The sequence below is a fragment of the Ambystoma mexicanum genome, chromosome 3p, assembly GCF_040938575.1.
Source record: "Ambystoma mexicanum isolate Mex_15411 chromosome 3p, UKY_AmexF1_1, whole genome shotgun sequence".
NCBI classification, from domain to species: domain Eukaryota; kingdom Metazoa; phylum Chordata; class Amphibia; order Caudata; family Ambystomatidae; genus Ambystoma; species Ambystoma mexicanum.
In genome coordinates, this window is record NC_090925.1 from 808,721,172 (window position 1) to 808,733,204 (window position 12,033).

Here is a 12,033-nt window from a genome sequence, read left to right on the forward strand (position 1 = left end):
GGAAGGTGACGCGACCATGGAAGCAGAGCAGACGGAACCAGGAGGCGACTGAAAGGCTGTGGTCCAACCAGCTGTGGGGTGACGGTTGCTGCAGAATCCCAAAGGGACAACTCCCTGCTACTGCAGAAGGTCACAGCAGTACCTCCTTCATATGCGGTGTGTGGTCTTGACTTGATAAACTGTATCAGCCGCTGCCGGTGAGTGAAATGGGAGACCGGTTTGTGTTGATAAATGAAAAGAAAATTAACGTTTGAAGTACTGGTTGGGTTGTAGGGAAACCACGAGCGAAAGCACATTGTAGCAAAAATGAAGAATGCTGAGATTGTGCATGTGAGAGAAGCCGCCAAAGAAATCGGAAGCACTTGAGAGCGTAACCGATAAAGGAGACAAATAGTCAAAGTGGTCTTACGAGTGTAAAGTCAAAATTCATTGACATAAGGTGAAATGAAGTATAAAGCCAACCTAAGGAATTATTAGCTCTGTGTTGCTAATTAAGAACTGTTGCTAATTAAGAACTGCAGATACCAGAAGGCCTCATGAGAGGAGGCCAGTATAAACCTTTGAACTGTATACAGTATTGAGGGCTGCACGTACGACGGAAGCCGTGAGAAAGAGAAGCCTGATTGTTGAAAGTAAAAGCACTTGCGACAATATAACAGAATGACCCGGCGAGACGCTATCATTTATCGGAAGTCTTTGTATTGAACTGGCAAGTACTTTGAAGTGAAAGCGTGACAGATTGCAAAGTAACACGTGCTATGCTAGCGGTTTGAAGGCTCATACCCGATCAAGGGAAGCCAGAACTGCCTACAGAGGAAGGTCTGAGCCCAGAGAAGGGGGACCAGAGTGAATCAGTGAAAGTGCACCAAGTGTTTGTTTAAAAAGACATTGAGAGCTCCTGAGTGTTATGAGCTAGTATAACTGGTAAAGTTAACTAAACTGTGATTTAAAGGCTTCAGTGAACCCAATGGAGAGATGCCAAGTGAAAGCAAGGGAAAATGAATCCTGCATTTTGATAAAGCGACTGAAAAGTGGTGTAAAGATGAAGGTGAACCCAACAAGGGGTATCAAGGGAAAGCCAGGGACAAGAGGAATCCTGCATGGTGAGAGCTTGGGAAAAGTTGTGTGATGCCAAGCAAAAGACATTGGGCCTCATTACAACCCAGGCGTTAAGGGGTTAACCGCGCCGTAAAATGTGTCGGTGCCGTTAAACCCTTAACACCTGATTACGAGGTCCCCTTGCGGGTTGCACTTTAACGCCAGCTTTTAGCAGGCGTTAAAAAACCAACCCGCAAAGGGACCTAGGAGCTAATTACGGCACTGTAATTTACGGTGCCGTAATTAGCGCCTTCCCCATTCCCATTGAGCCCTATGGGGGCAAAAATGGGATCGGGGAAGGGCCAATGGTGAATGGGGAATTACCGCCCGCCAACCTTGGAATGGGGCGGTAATTCCGCCATTCACCATGGCGGAGTTGGCAATTTACCGGCGTAGCGCCATGGTTAACGCCAGGGTCGTAATGAGGCCCATTGATTTGAGGGATCCTGCCTTTTCTGAAGAAACTGCTTTCTCATGCCAATAGACTCAAGGGGTGCTCACAGTCATGCCACTGTTCAGCCCTGCCCCGTGATGTAACGTGGGGAAGGGAGGGCACTCGTTCAGCAGTCCTGAACTACCGAAACCCTTTTGGACATTTTATTTTGCACTATACTCTTTTTGTTATACCTATCATTGTCCCACGCCCTTTTGTTATACAGAGTTTGGATTTGGCAATAGGTTTATCAGTATAGGCCATTTTTGTTTTGACACAACAGCTCTAGGACAGCGTTTTCTTTACTTTGATGGTTGTAGCTTGCTCCCATCTTAGATTTAAGTTTATATTAGGCGTTTTTCTCACCCATATACTGTTCAATAAACACCCTTGGATTGGTATCCTTGTGTCTGTCATACGTCTGATAACCATGCCTTCATTACATATGGTGTCAGAGTGGGATGTGACCCAATTGAGAAAAATTGGGGGACCCTAAAATTTCAGAAACGTAGTAGTCAAGCCTCTGATCCCTCAGTTGCCACAAGAAAGTCAATCGGATTGGACATTTGCAGCAGTAGGGAGGTCACGATCCCTCCAGGAAAAAGAGGACTAGTTCCCACCGACTTGGTCCTGATACCCCCCTGGTTGTTACATGAGGTTGGCTCCGAAGTCTGGCCTAGCCTGGAAGTTTGGTGTAAACATATTGGCTGGAGCCTTAGACCCAGAATTTACAGGGGACGTAAAGGTGTTTATCCAGAACCATGGGGAAAAGCTGTTTGAAATAAAACCCAGAGAAAAGATAGCCCATGGGATTCTTGGAAAAGCAGTGTTCCCATGGTGTGAAGAAGTAAACCAGGTTGAGGAGACAGAAAGAGGGAATCAGGGCTTTGGGGAAGCGGATACAACCTTACACATCCAGAACCTCAGGAATGATGAGACCACCCTCCTCCCCGATTTAGCATTTGCCAGCGAAACGATCCCATGTTCGCTGAAGCTTTCCTACAGGCCCTACCTGAAGAAGAAGGACAAAGGTATGGCTGTCCTTCCTCTCAGCAATCTCCCGGAGCCACTGTGTACCTTGCTCTCCATTGCAGTGCTCCTTCGGCAAATGGAAGGCTTTGGAGCCAGTGTCGACGGCTTCTCATTGACCCAGTTAATGTCAGGGTCTCTCTCTCTTTCTGGCCCCTTGCATTTTGGTGGTCTTTGGCTCCTGGCCCACCGTTTGTCTCTAGAGTGTTCCTGCCTTCCGCGCCCATTGGCAGCTTGCCGTTCCGCGGGCCTCTCTGCTCTGGGGAGCACCACACCAGGCATCAGTCTGCCTCTCATGCGCACACCTCTGTGGACGAGGTCTTGCCAGCCTCTGCTGCTCTGCAGGTGGCTCGTCTCCCTTTCCTCCATGTGGAACATATCTTTATAGTCTATCCTAAAACGGGCCGTGGTTAAAGGGTCAGAAGACGCGTCATCCATTTGTATATACTTTTGTAAATCAGTTATCAGTCAATTACCATTTAACCAACAAAACTTATCATTTTGGGATAAGGGAGGATAACAAATATCCCTATGTTGGAATTGGCTGTCTTCGAATGGGGTGGGCTCACCCCAAGGGGAATCCCACTTGCCCTGTCCCTTAGGTGGAGTTAGGCAGATATCCTGGTTGAGTGTCCCTTAGGCAGGAAAGAGAGAATGTACATACAGCCATTCATGAAAATATGAGCAAAGGGAGAAGAATAAAGTTCATTAAAGCAAGGAAAATGAGGGCAACAGCATGCTATTTAAAGGCTTTAGACATAAGGAACCCGATCAAAGGGCTTTTCAGCACCAAGGGTGACTAAAACTGAAGGACCAAAAACACTTTTATAATGAGTTAGACTATTACAAATAATGTGCGTATTACAATAGGAAAAACAGCATTTGATGAAGCCAGTCTGGTCCTCATAATTAATGAATGTCATACGTCTGTCAAGGCGTTGAGAAATAATTTTAGCATACATTTTAGCATCCAAAATGGGTCAATAGTTCTTAACGAGTAGGGGATTTTTGTCAGGTTTGTGAAAAAGGACAAAAAGGGCTTCAGAGAAAGATCTGAGGTGCACACATAAACATATAAAATAGAACTACAGTTCAAGCAAGTGAGGAGACAGAATATTACTAAAAGCATTACAAAAATCAATGGATATATTATCAAGTCTTTACCTTACCCACTTTAAGGGCACTGATCGATTGCTTAACTTCATCAATAATGAAGTGTCGGATTAATGACTTTTCAGACATATTGTAAAACATTATCAATTGGAGTGGTAATGTATGTGGAAGGAGGTTGGCATACAAGCCAAAGGAGGTTTGGGAAATGTCATATTTCCCTGCTATAAATTTACTCTCTGAAATCATAATAGCAGTGATCTTTGCTTTCTCGTTCTTGTGTTTCAGAAATGAGGTTAAAGTTTTGCTGGCTTTGTTAGAGCCACCATACTATTAATCTTTGACTCGTAAAAGAACGGACTGGATGTGTGTGAGTCTGTCTTTTCCTAAAGCGCTTTGTCCGTGCAGCAGAGTGTGTGTTTGTAGGAAAGGGGGAGGTAAAGTTCCTAGATAGTACATGGAACACGGAGGGTTTATAAGAAAATGGGAAAGGGGATCCCGCGTCTCTCCTCCGGGTACCGCACTCGCACGCCCCAGGGACCCCTCATCCAGATGATCCTCCTGCACTGGTCCACCACCGGGGCCTGGATCTAATAGTGATGGCTGTGCCCCGGCCACCTGGATGACAGATCCCAAGGGATTGGTTGGTGAGACAGAACCACACGAATGAGAACAGAGTACCTCAGGGGCCGCAAAAAAGCCCCACAGAGAAACCACCTACTGGCCCCCACCTCGAACAAGCAAGAGAGAAGAGTCAGAGACGGTCACCCAGAATCTTGTTAACGAGTTACATAAGCAGCTGTGCAGCAAGTGGAGACCTGGAAAGTCTCCACACCCCTGCTAAGGAGTGGTGCTCAAAGCAAGCAGATCTGCTGTGGGTCCAGGGAACGGGAGCCGGGCTGTAAGGTGTGCAAGAGAGAGAGAAGAATCACTGAGTAGGAGAGAACAGAGAAACCCCCGAGTGGGGAGAGGGAAAGGCAAATGCCAGATTGCGGAGACAATGGAGATTCCCAGGAGTGGGGAGAAACCAGAGAAACCCCGTGGGAGAGAGGAAGAGACAAACCCCTTAGTCAGGGGGAAAAAAGAGGGAAGTGAGAAAGAGGGAAACCCCAAGGAGGAAAGAGACAATAGAGTATGGGGCCCGGAGAAACTCCAGAGTGGGCAGAAAGAAGGAAGAGAAGCTCTTGCATGGGTAGTGAGAAGAAGAAAAGCCCCAGAATGCAAGGAGGCTGAGAAATCTCCCAGGTGGGGAGAAAGAAGTAGGAAAGCTCCAGAGTTGTGAGAGGCCGAAAGAAATCCCAGAGTGGGGAGAGAAAGAAGAAACCCCAGAGTGCGGAATGAGAAAGACCCCCAGAGTGGGGAACAAAGGATGAAACCTGACAGTGGGGTGTGAGAAGGGGGAATGCCAAAGAGTTGGGGGAAGGTGAAAGAACCCCACAGTTGGGAGTGAGAAGGAGTGGAGTCCCAGAGTGGGGAAGAGACTAAGAAGACCCCAGACTTGGGATCAAGAAAGATGAGTCTCCCCAAAGGGAGAAGGACCAAGAGTAACCTATATCCAGAAGAGAAGGAAAGAGGCCTGACCGGAGTGACAGCATGGCACTCAGCACAAAATGAACTGTATGCTTGGAACTGTAAATATAGTCAGGGGCCTATGGTAAAGAAACACAGGGTTGGGGGTCAGAAGTCAGTAGCCATCCCTTTCAATGAGCCATTCCCAGCAGCTTGTAGGATTACAGAACAAGGACTTAATTTCTGTCTAGACATCCTGACATTCTGTCTAGACATTTTGTACTTATTTCTGTTATAGTGTAGGGCTTGGAGTTATAGGTCTAGGGAAAGATGAGTCCTTTTTGAAGGTGGAGATAAATACAAAAAACTATCACACCGTACTGTCCGAGTCCTCCTTCGGCCCTATCACATTACATTATTTTCAAAGGTCACGTTCAAATTTCAGGAGTGGCTTGAAAGTAGTGCAAGGATGCGCTGTCTAGCCCGCTTGCCTACATTAGTGTTGAGAGCGCATGCCCACCATTAATGTATGATGTGCTCCCTGCAGCTCTGTGGGTGCTGGAAGTGCATTTTACAGAAACAGGCCCTTATAGGACCCGTCTGTAGTGGCCTCTAAGGACGACAGGACACTTAGATAGGTTTTAACTGCCTTTATTTAAAAGACAAACTGGTGGGCAGGAAATTTCCTTGTGAGGGGCAGGGGCAGCTACTCACAGTATCAGTCTGGGCCTCCCAGTTGCTTCACTGGAGGCAGGGTGTGCACATGGATGGCACGCTGTAAGCTTCCAGGGCCCCCATGAGGCCTCCTGTGGCATTGGATTTATGCCCTGAAAGATGTGCTGCAATAGGCTCCTCTGGGCCTCAATTATGGTGGCTCCTCATCAGGAGCAGCGCCGTCTACAGCCTTTCGTCTGGCGCTCTGCCAACTTCTCGCGGCAACGTTATCCCGCGGAGCGTGGGTCCGTGAGATCCCGTTATGCCGAGATCTCGCGAGACCGCACTCCTGCGATCATGTGACGTCCCCACACACCTTCTTTGCTGGGAAAAGGATAGATGGTCATTCCATGACAAAGTCTGCAAACTTGCTTGGTTTCCTTTTCTCTCTCTGTGGTCTGCCTTGATTTGGAAGCATGGCAGGGTTGCGGGAGCACTCTTGGGGAGATGCGGGTGGTTCTGGTTCTCCTCGTCTTGCCCTTCGCTGTGACTCCCTGAGTGGGGTTGGGGAGTTGGCGCTTGAGAGCTTGTCGCCGTAGGGTGACTCCGAGGCATCTCTTCCTGACTGGCGAGGGCTTTCGGGTGGCTCTTGTTGGTCTTGATCTTCTCCGGTTTCCCAGTGTGGCTGTTCAATAGATTCTTTTCTGTGGTACATGGGCATCCTTTCTAGATTCCATTTCCTTCCGTCGCTGGTGCAAATGTGGTTTGACCCTTTCGGAATTACTTCTATGGAGCTGCTGTATCTGGAGCCAGTTAAAGTGTCTTTGTGGGGAAGGCGTATCTTTACCAGGTCACTTTTGTTAAATGCTGTGTGGTGAGTGGCCCGACGCGTGTACCCTTGAGCCTTCATGGCTTCTTTGTTACGCTGCATGCGAAAAACTATGTCTTCCATGTCCACATCTTCATCAGCCCTCACTTGATGGAGCCAAGTTGGTACCAGTGTGGATGCTGCCCTTCTCCCCCTTAGCAGATGGAATGGTGAAACGCCGGTGACGGCGTTGGGAGTGATGCGGTGGGCTGCGACAGCCTCCATGACCGTCTTGTACGGGTTTAGGCCCGAGGCATGTGCTAGTTGCAGCGCCCCTTTGATGAAGCGGTTCGCCCGCTCGACCAGGCCTTTGGCCTGTGGGTGGTAGAGACTTGCTCTCCGCTGTCGAATGTTGTTGAGTTTAAGGAATTTCTCCATTTCTCGAGAGACCAACTAGACTCCATTGTCCGTCACAATTTCCTCTGGGAGACCTTCGCGCTGGAATATGGTGGTGAGTGCTTCGATGACTGTGCTTGTGATTATGTCTGAGGTGAAGTCAACTTCGACCCACTTGGAGAAATAGTCGACCGCGACTATCCCGTATTTATGTTCTGGGGGCCTGCTGTCCAGAGGCCCGATGAAATCCAACCCTAGTTTGCGCCACACCCCTTTGGGGACTTCGGTGGGCAGCATGGGGGCTTGATCACAGCCAAGCGCTTGTCACTGTTTGTGCACTCATGGCACCTTTCGACCATTTGTCGTATATCTTGATCAATGCCTGCCCACCAGTAGGTGTCGTGTATCCTGCGTCTGGTCATGTTGCATCCCAAATGGCCTGAGTGTCCTCTGCACAGTATCACTTTGCAAATTCCGCTGGATGGGATCAATTAGTCGCCTCTCAGAAGGAGACCGTTCATGGTGGTGATTTCATCGTTCACCTTCCAGTATGGACGTAGGCCTTCAGGTATTGCTCTTTAGTCAGGCCACCCTCCGCGGACCCAAGCTGCTAGGCGCCATAGGGCATCATCCTGCTCGAACTCATCCTGCCAGTGGCGCTCACTCAGGTCCATGTACTCGCCGTTCAAGTCACTTACAGAGGCTACAACACATTAATCTTCCAAGAATGTGGTCCCAGGGGCGTTTGGGTTCAGGAGCCTGGACATGCAGTCCGCTTGCGCGTTTTTCCAGCCGGCAATGTGGGGTATCTCGTATGTGTACTCCTGAAGTTTTGCGGCGATCCTGGCCAGTCTCGGGGGTGGCAGTCTTGGTGCCGCCCGGGCTCAACATGTGAATGAGGGGTTTGTGGTCGGTGACTAGTCTAAATTTCGTGCCCCAAACGTAAGATCTGGAGTAGTCGACGGTCCAGGCACATGCCAACATTTCTTTCTCTACGGTTCTACGGTGGAGTAATTCTTCACCGCTGACGATAGGGCTTTTGATGCAAATGAAATGATATTTTCAGTGTCGCCCTTCTTCTGGGTCAGAGTGGCCCCCAGCCTGTACGCGCTGGCGTCCGTTGTGATACAGGTGTCCCATTCAGGGTTGAACTGTTTCAGGCATGGTGCATCTAGAATCCTTCTTTTGATTTCAGTGAAGGCTTCATTTTGCTCTGGCCCCCAGGAGTAGGATGCCCCCTTCTTCAGAAGTTCTCTCATGGGGGATGTGGTTTCGGAGAACCTTGGGACCAACTTTGCGGAGTACTCGGCTAGGCCCAGGAACAAGCGTAGTTCTTCTCTGGACATCAGGGGTGGGGCGTCTGTTATGGCCTCCATTAGGTTCTTCTTGGGGCTCACCCCTTCGCTTGAGATGCAGTACCCAAGGTATTCTACCTTGCTCACTCCAAAAACGCATTTCTCGTGGCGTAGATGAATGCCTGCCTCTTGAAGCTTGCTCAGGACTGCCCTGAGTGCTTTGTCATGGGTCTCGTCGTCCTTGGCATACACGAGGATGTCGTCCTGAAAGAATGAAACATTTGTGAGTCCTTTGAGTAGGGTGTTCATCATCCTCTGGAATGTGAAGGCTGCCGAAGATATCCCAAATGGCATCCGGGTGTATTGAAAAGTGCCGAAAGGAGTGATGAACGCCGTAAGGGGGAGTGAGGATTTGTGTAGAGGAATCTGGTGATAGGCATCACACATGTGCAGCTTTGAAAAGATTGCCGCCTCTTTCATCATGAGGACAATTTTGCTAATGCTGGGGAGCGGAAAGCTATCAGTGACAACCTCTAGATTCAGACATCTCAGGTCGATGCATATTCTGAGGTCGTTACTGGATTTCTTTTTAACTAGGCCACTGGACTCAGCCACTCTGAGGATTCCACTGTCTCGATGGTTCCTTCTTTAACCATTTTCCGAAGGTGGGCATCTAACGCAGGTCTCGCCGTGGCGGGTACTGCTCTAACTTTGTGTTTCACAGGCACCGCTTTGGGTTTCAAGCGGATCTTGTGAACAAAGTTCCTCACTTTCCCCGGGTTCTTGGAAAACAGGCTTGCGAAAATCTCCTTGAAATTTTGCGCTGCTCCCAAGGAGACCATGAGTACCTGTTCCGGAGTGCTGGGGTCCAGTTTAATACTGAGTTACTGTTGATCATCCCATCTGAGCACGGCTGGGCCTTTGGGTGAGAAGTACACCTTGGTGGTGGCAGACCTCCCCTTGAATTCAATCCAGGCTCTGATGTAGCACAGTAGGTTGACGGTTTCACCTTCGAAGACTGTCGGTTTTTGCCTGGTCGTTCTGATTTCCACTTGAGCTTGTCCCATCATCTCCTTATATGTGTCGATGGGAAGGATTGTGAGGTCTGATCCTGAGTCTGCCATGACACGTGTTTCCATGCCGTCCACTTTAATGGTGCAGTGGGGCTTTTCTCTCCTGGGATGGAGGGCGTTGACCATGATGACCATGGGTCTGTCCTGTAGCTCGCCATCATCACTTGAAGCGCGGTCGCTGTCGACACGGGAAATGTTTTTTTCCCCGCCACGTGCATGCCGGGGCCACGTGACCAATGCGTCCGCACTTGGAGCACTCCTTATTCCTGGTGGGGCAGTCACAATCATTCGCCATGTGCTTGGTGCTGGCGCATCTGTTGCATTTCGGCACATCCCTTTGCCTGGGGCCTTTGTCTCTGGGGCTGTCACGGGACTGCTTGTCTCTGCGCCCTCTCCATTGCAGCGCCGTAAGTTCGGATACGGGCAGATGACTTCCCGCCTCTTTGCGCCTGCTGGAGGTTTCTTCCTCCACCCTGGCAATTTGGATGGCCTCGTCGAGGGTCACTTCCTTTTCTTGGATGAGCTTGTCCTGCACTTTCCTGGAGTTAGTGTGAACGACTGGTGATATAGTCGTCCACGGGTTCGCTCCCTTCTTGTTTACAAGTGTAGAACCTCAGCCTGTGTAGCACCACGTTCTCCTTATTGGTGAACCTCTTCACAATGCGACGTGCAGCCTTCTTGTAGACGTCGTCATCGGCCACTGGTATGGCTGTTAAGCTAGCAAAAATGTGCTGTCCTTCAACCCCCATCACGTTCAACAGCATCGCCTTCTTCCTGGCGGGGGCATATTCCGTGACGCCTACAGCCTCCAGATACGTGGAGAAAAGGGGTTCCCACTGCATCCACGGAATTGCCGGGGTCCCAGGTGAGGGGAGAAACGCAGGGGGCGGTATGGCACCTTGCATGGTGGGTTAGTGAGTCTATTGGTATCCTTGTCACCAGTTATGTGGTGGCCTCTAAGTACGACAGGACGCTTAGATAGGTTTTAACTGCCTTTATTTAAAAAAGACAAACTGGTGGGCAGGAAATGTCCTTGTGCAGGGTAGGGGCAGCTACTCACAGTATCGGTCTGGGCCTCCCAGTTGCTTCACTGGAGGCAGGGTGTGCACATGGATGGCATGCTGTAAGCTTCCAGGGCCCCCACGAGTCCTCCTGTGGCATTGGATCTATGCCCTCAAAGCTGTGCAATAGGCTCCTCTGGGCCTCAATTATGGTGGCTCCTTATCAGGAGCAGCACTGTCTGCAGTCTTTCGTATGGCGCTCTGCCAACGTCTCGCGGCAACGTTATCCCACGGAGCGCATGTCCGCAAGATCCCGTTATGCTGAGATCTCACGAGACCGCACTCCCGCGATCACGTGACGTCCCCACACCATCCCTGTAAAATGCTTGGAAACAAAAAACCTTTCCATCCCTATTTTGTGGATATGATATGATATGGCATTTATAACCTGCCTGTACACAAGTGTGTCTAGACGCGATAGGAATTCAAGGGTGACAGCCACAGTTTAAAGCACAGCTGTCACTCGAAGAAGAAATCATGACAGGATCAGTAATGACCCCATCATTATTTGTGCCTCTCGCTGTGGCTGTTCGACAACAGGAGCAGGGGGACGACGCTCATTTCTGCACAGTTCAAAGTGTATCACATTTGTGAATTCAGGAAGGGTTAATAAATGTGCAGAAGTGCCCCCTAATTTGCACAAATGCACAAGGGTTGAAAAGGGCCTCTGAATGAGCGAATTTCAGATGTGCTCCTTTAGATGCCCTTTATGGATTGGGATGGTCCTCTCTCACATCTCCCCACTTGCACCAAAACAAGGTTTTGCAAATCTTCCCCAGGGTGTCTAAGTGGAAAGTTGTTGAATGCACCACGGTTTGCAATGCCTCTGCTTTTCTTTCACCCATCTAAATGGGATGCTTTCTCTTTAGGGTTGTATTTCTGCCTGTGTTGTCTTTCAAGTATGATTTAGGGGGTGATTATTAAGTCAATAATCCTGGAATAACCTTTATGGATAAATGAGTGGTTCTGTCAGCACCAGATTTCCACCAGATAAACATCCCCCAATTTCTCTGCTCAAAGCAAGAGGAGTTTGCACATTTTGTATGTGTTCCATGTGATCTGTCCTTGCTCTAGGTCATCACTTAGTTTAAATCCCCTCCCAGAATCACCTCATCTCCCTTCCCTTCCCTTTAGTTCTGCCAATGCCCTCCCAGAATCATTTCACCTCGCATCAGATCTGCCACCCATAAAAAGGAGATTACTACAGAAAAACTCCTATTTGATTTCCATATCAGAAATACAAATTACTCTAGCGTTTCCCTTCCTCGAATAGCTGCAAGACCAATGCATGGTTTTTCTAGAGTGCATTGTTCTGCATTTATATCTTTAGTTCCCTGTGATGCCTTTAGTTCTTGTATATGTTTCTTTTGGATTTCATGTAGCTACCTCTGCTTCTGATTGGAGAATCATAATATCATTTATAATATCAATTATTATAAAAATAATAAAAACAATAATAGTAGCAATAGTAGGTGAGTACCTTGCAAGGCACTGGAGGCTGTAAATAAGGGTATATATCTGAAATGATTGCTTGGGCCAATACAGCACCAGCAAATTCTTTGCCAGT

At 48.8% G+C, this 12,033-nt stretch overlaps 1 long non-coding RNA gene across 2 annotated transcripts in view; it reads right to left on the minus strand.

Moving 5' to 3' along the window:
* LOC138580916 (uncharacterized) overlaps window positions 1-12,033 on the minus strand; it is a 124,068-nt gene that overhangs the window by 12,596 nt on the left and 99,439 nt on the right. The gene's annotated exons all lie outside the window — the stretch shown is intronic.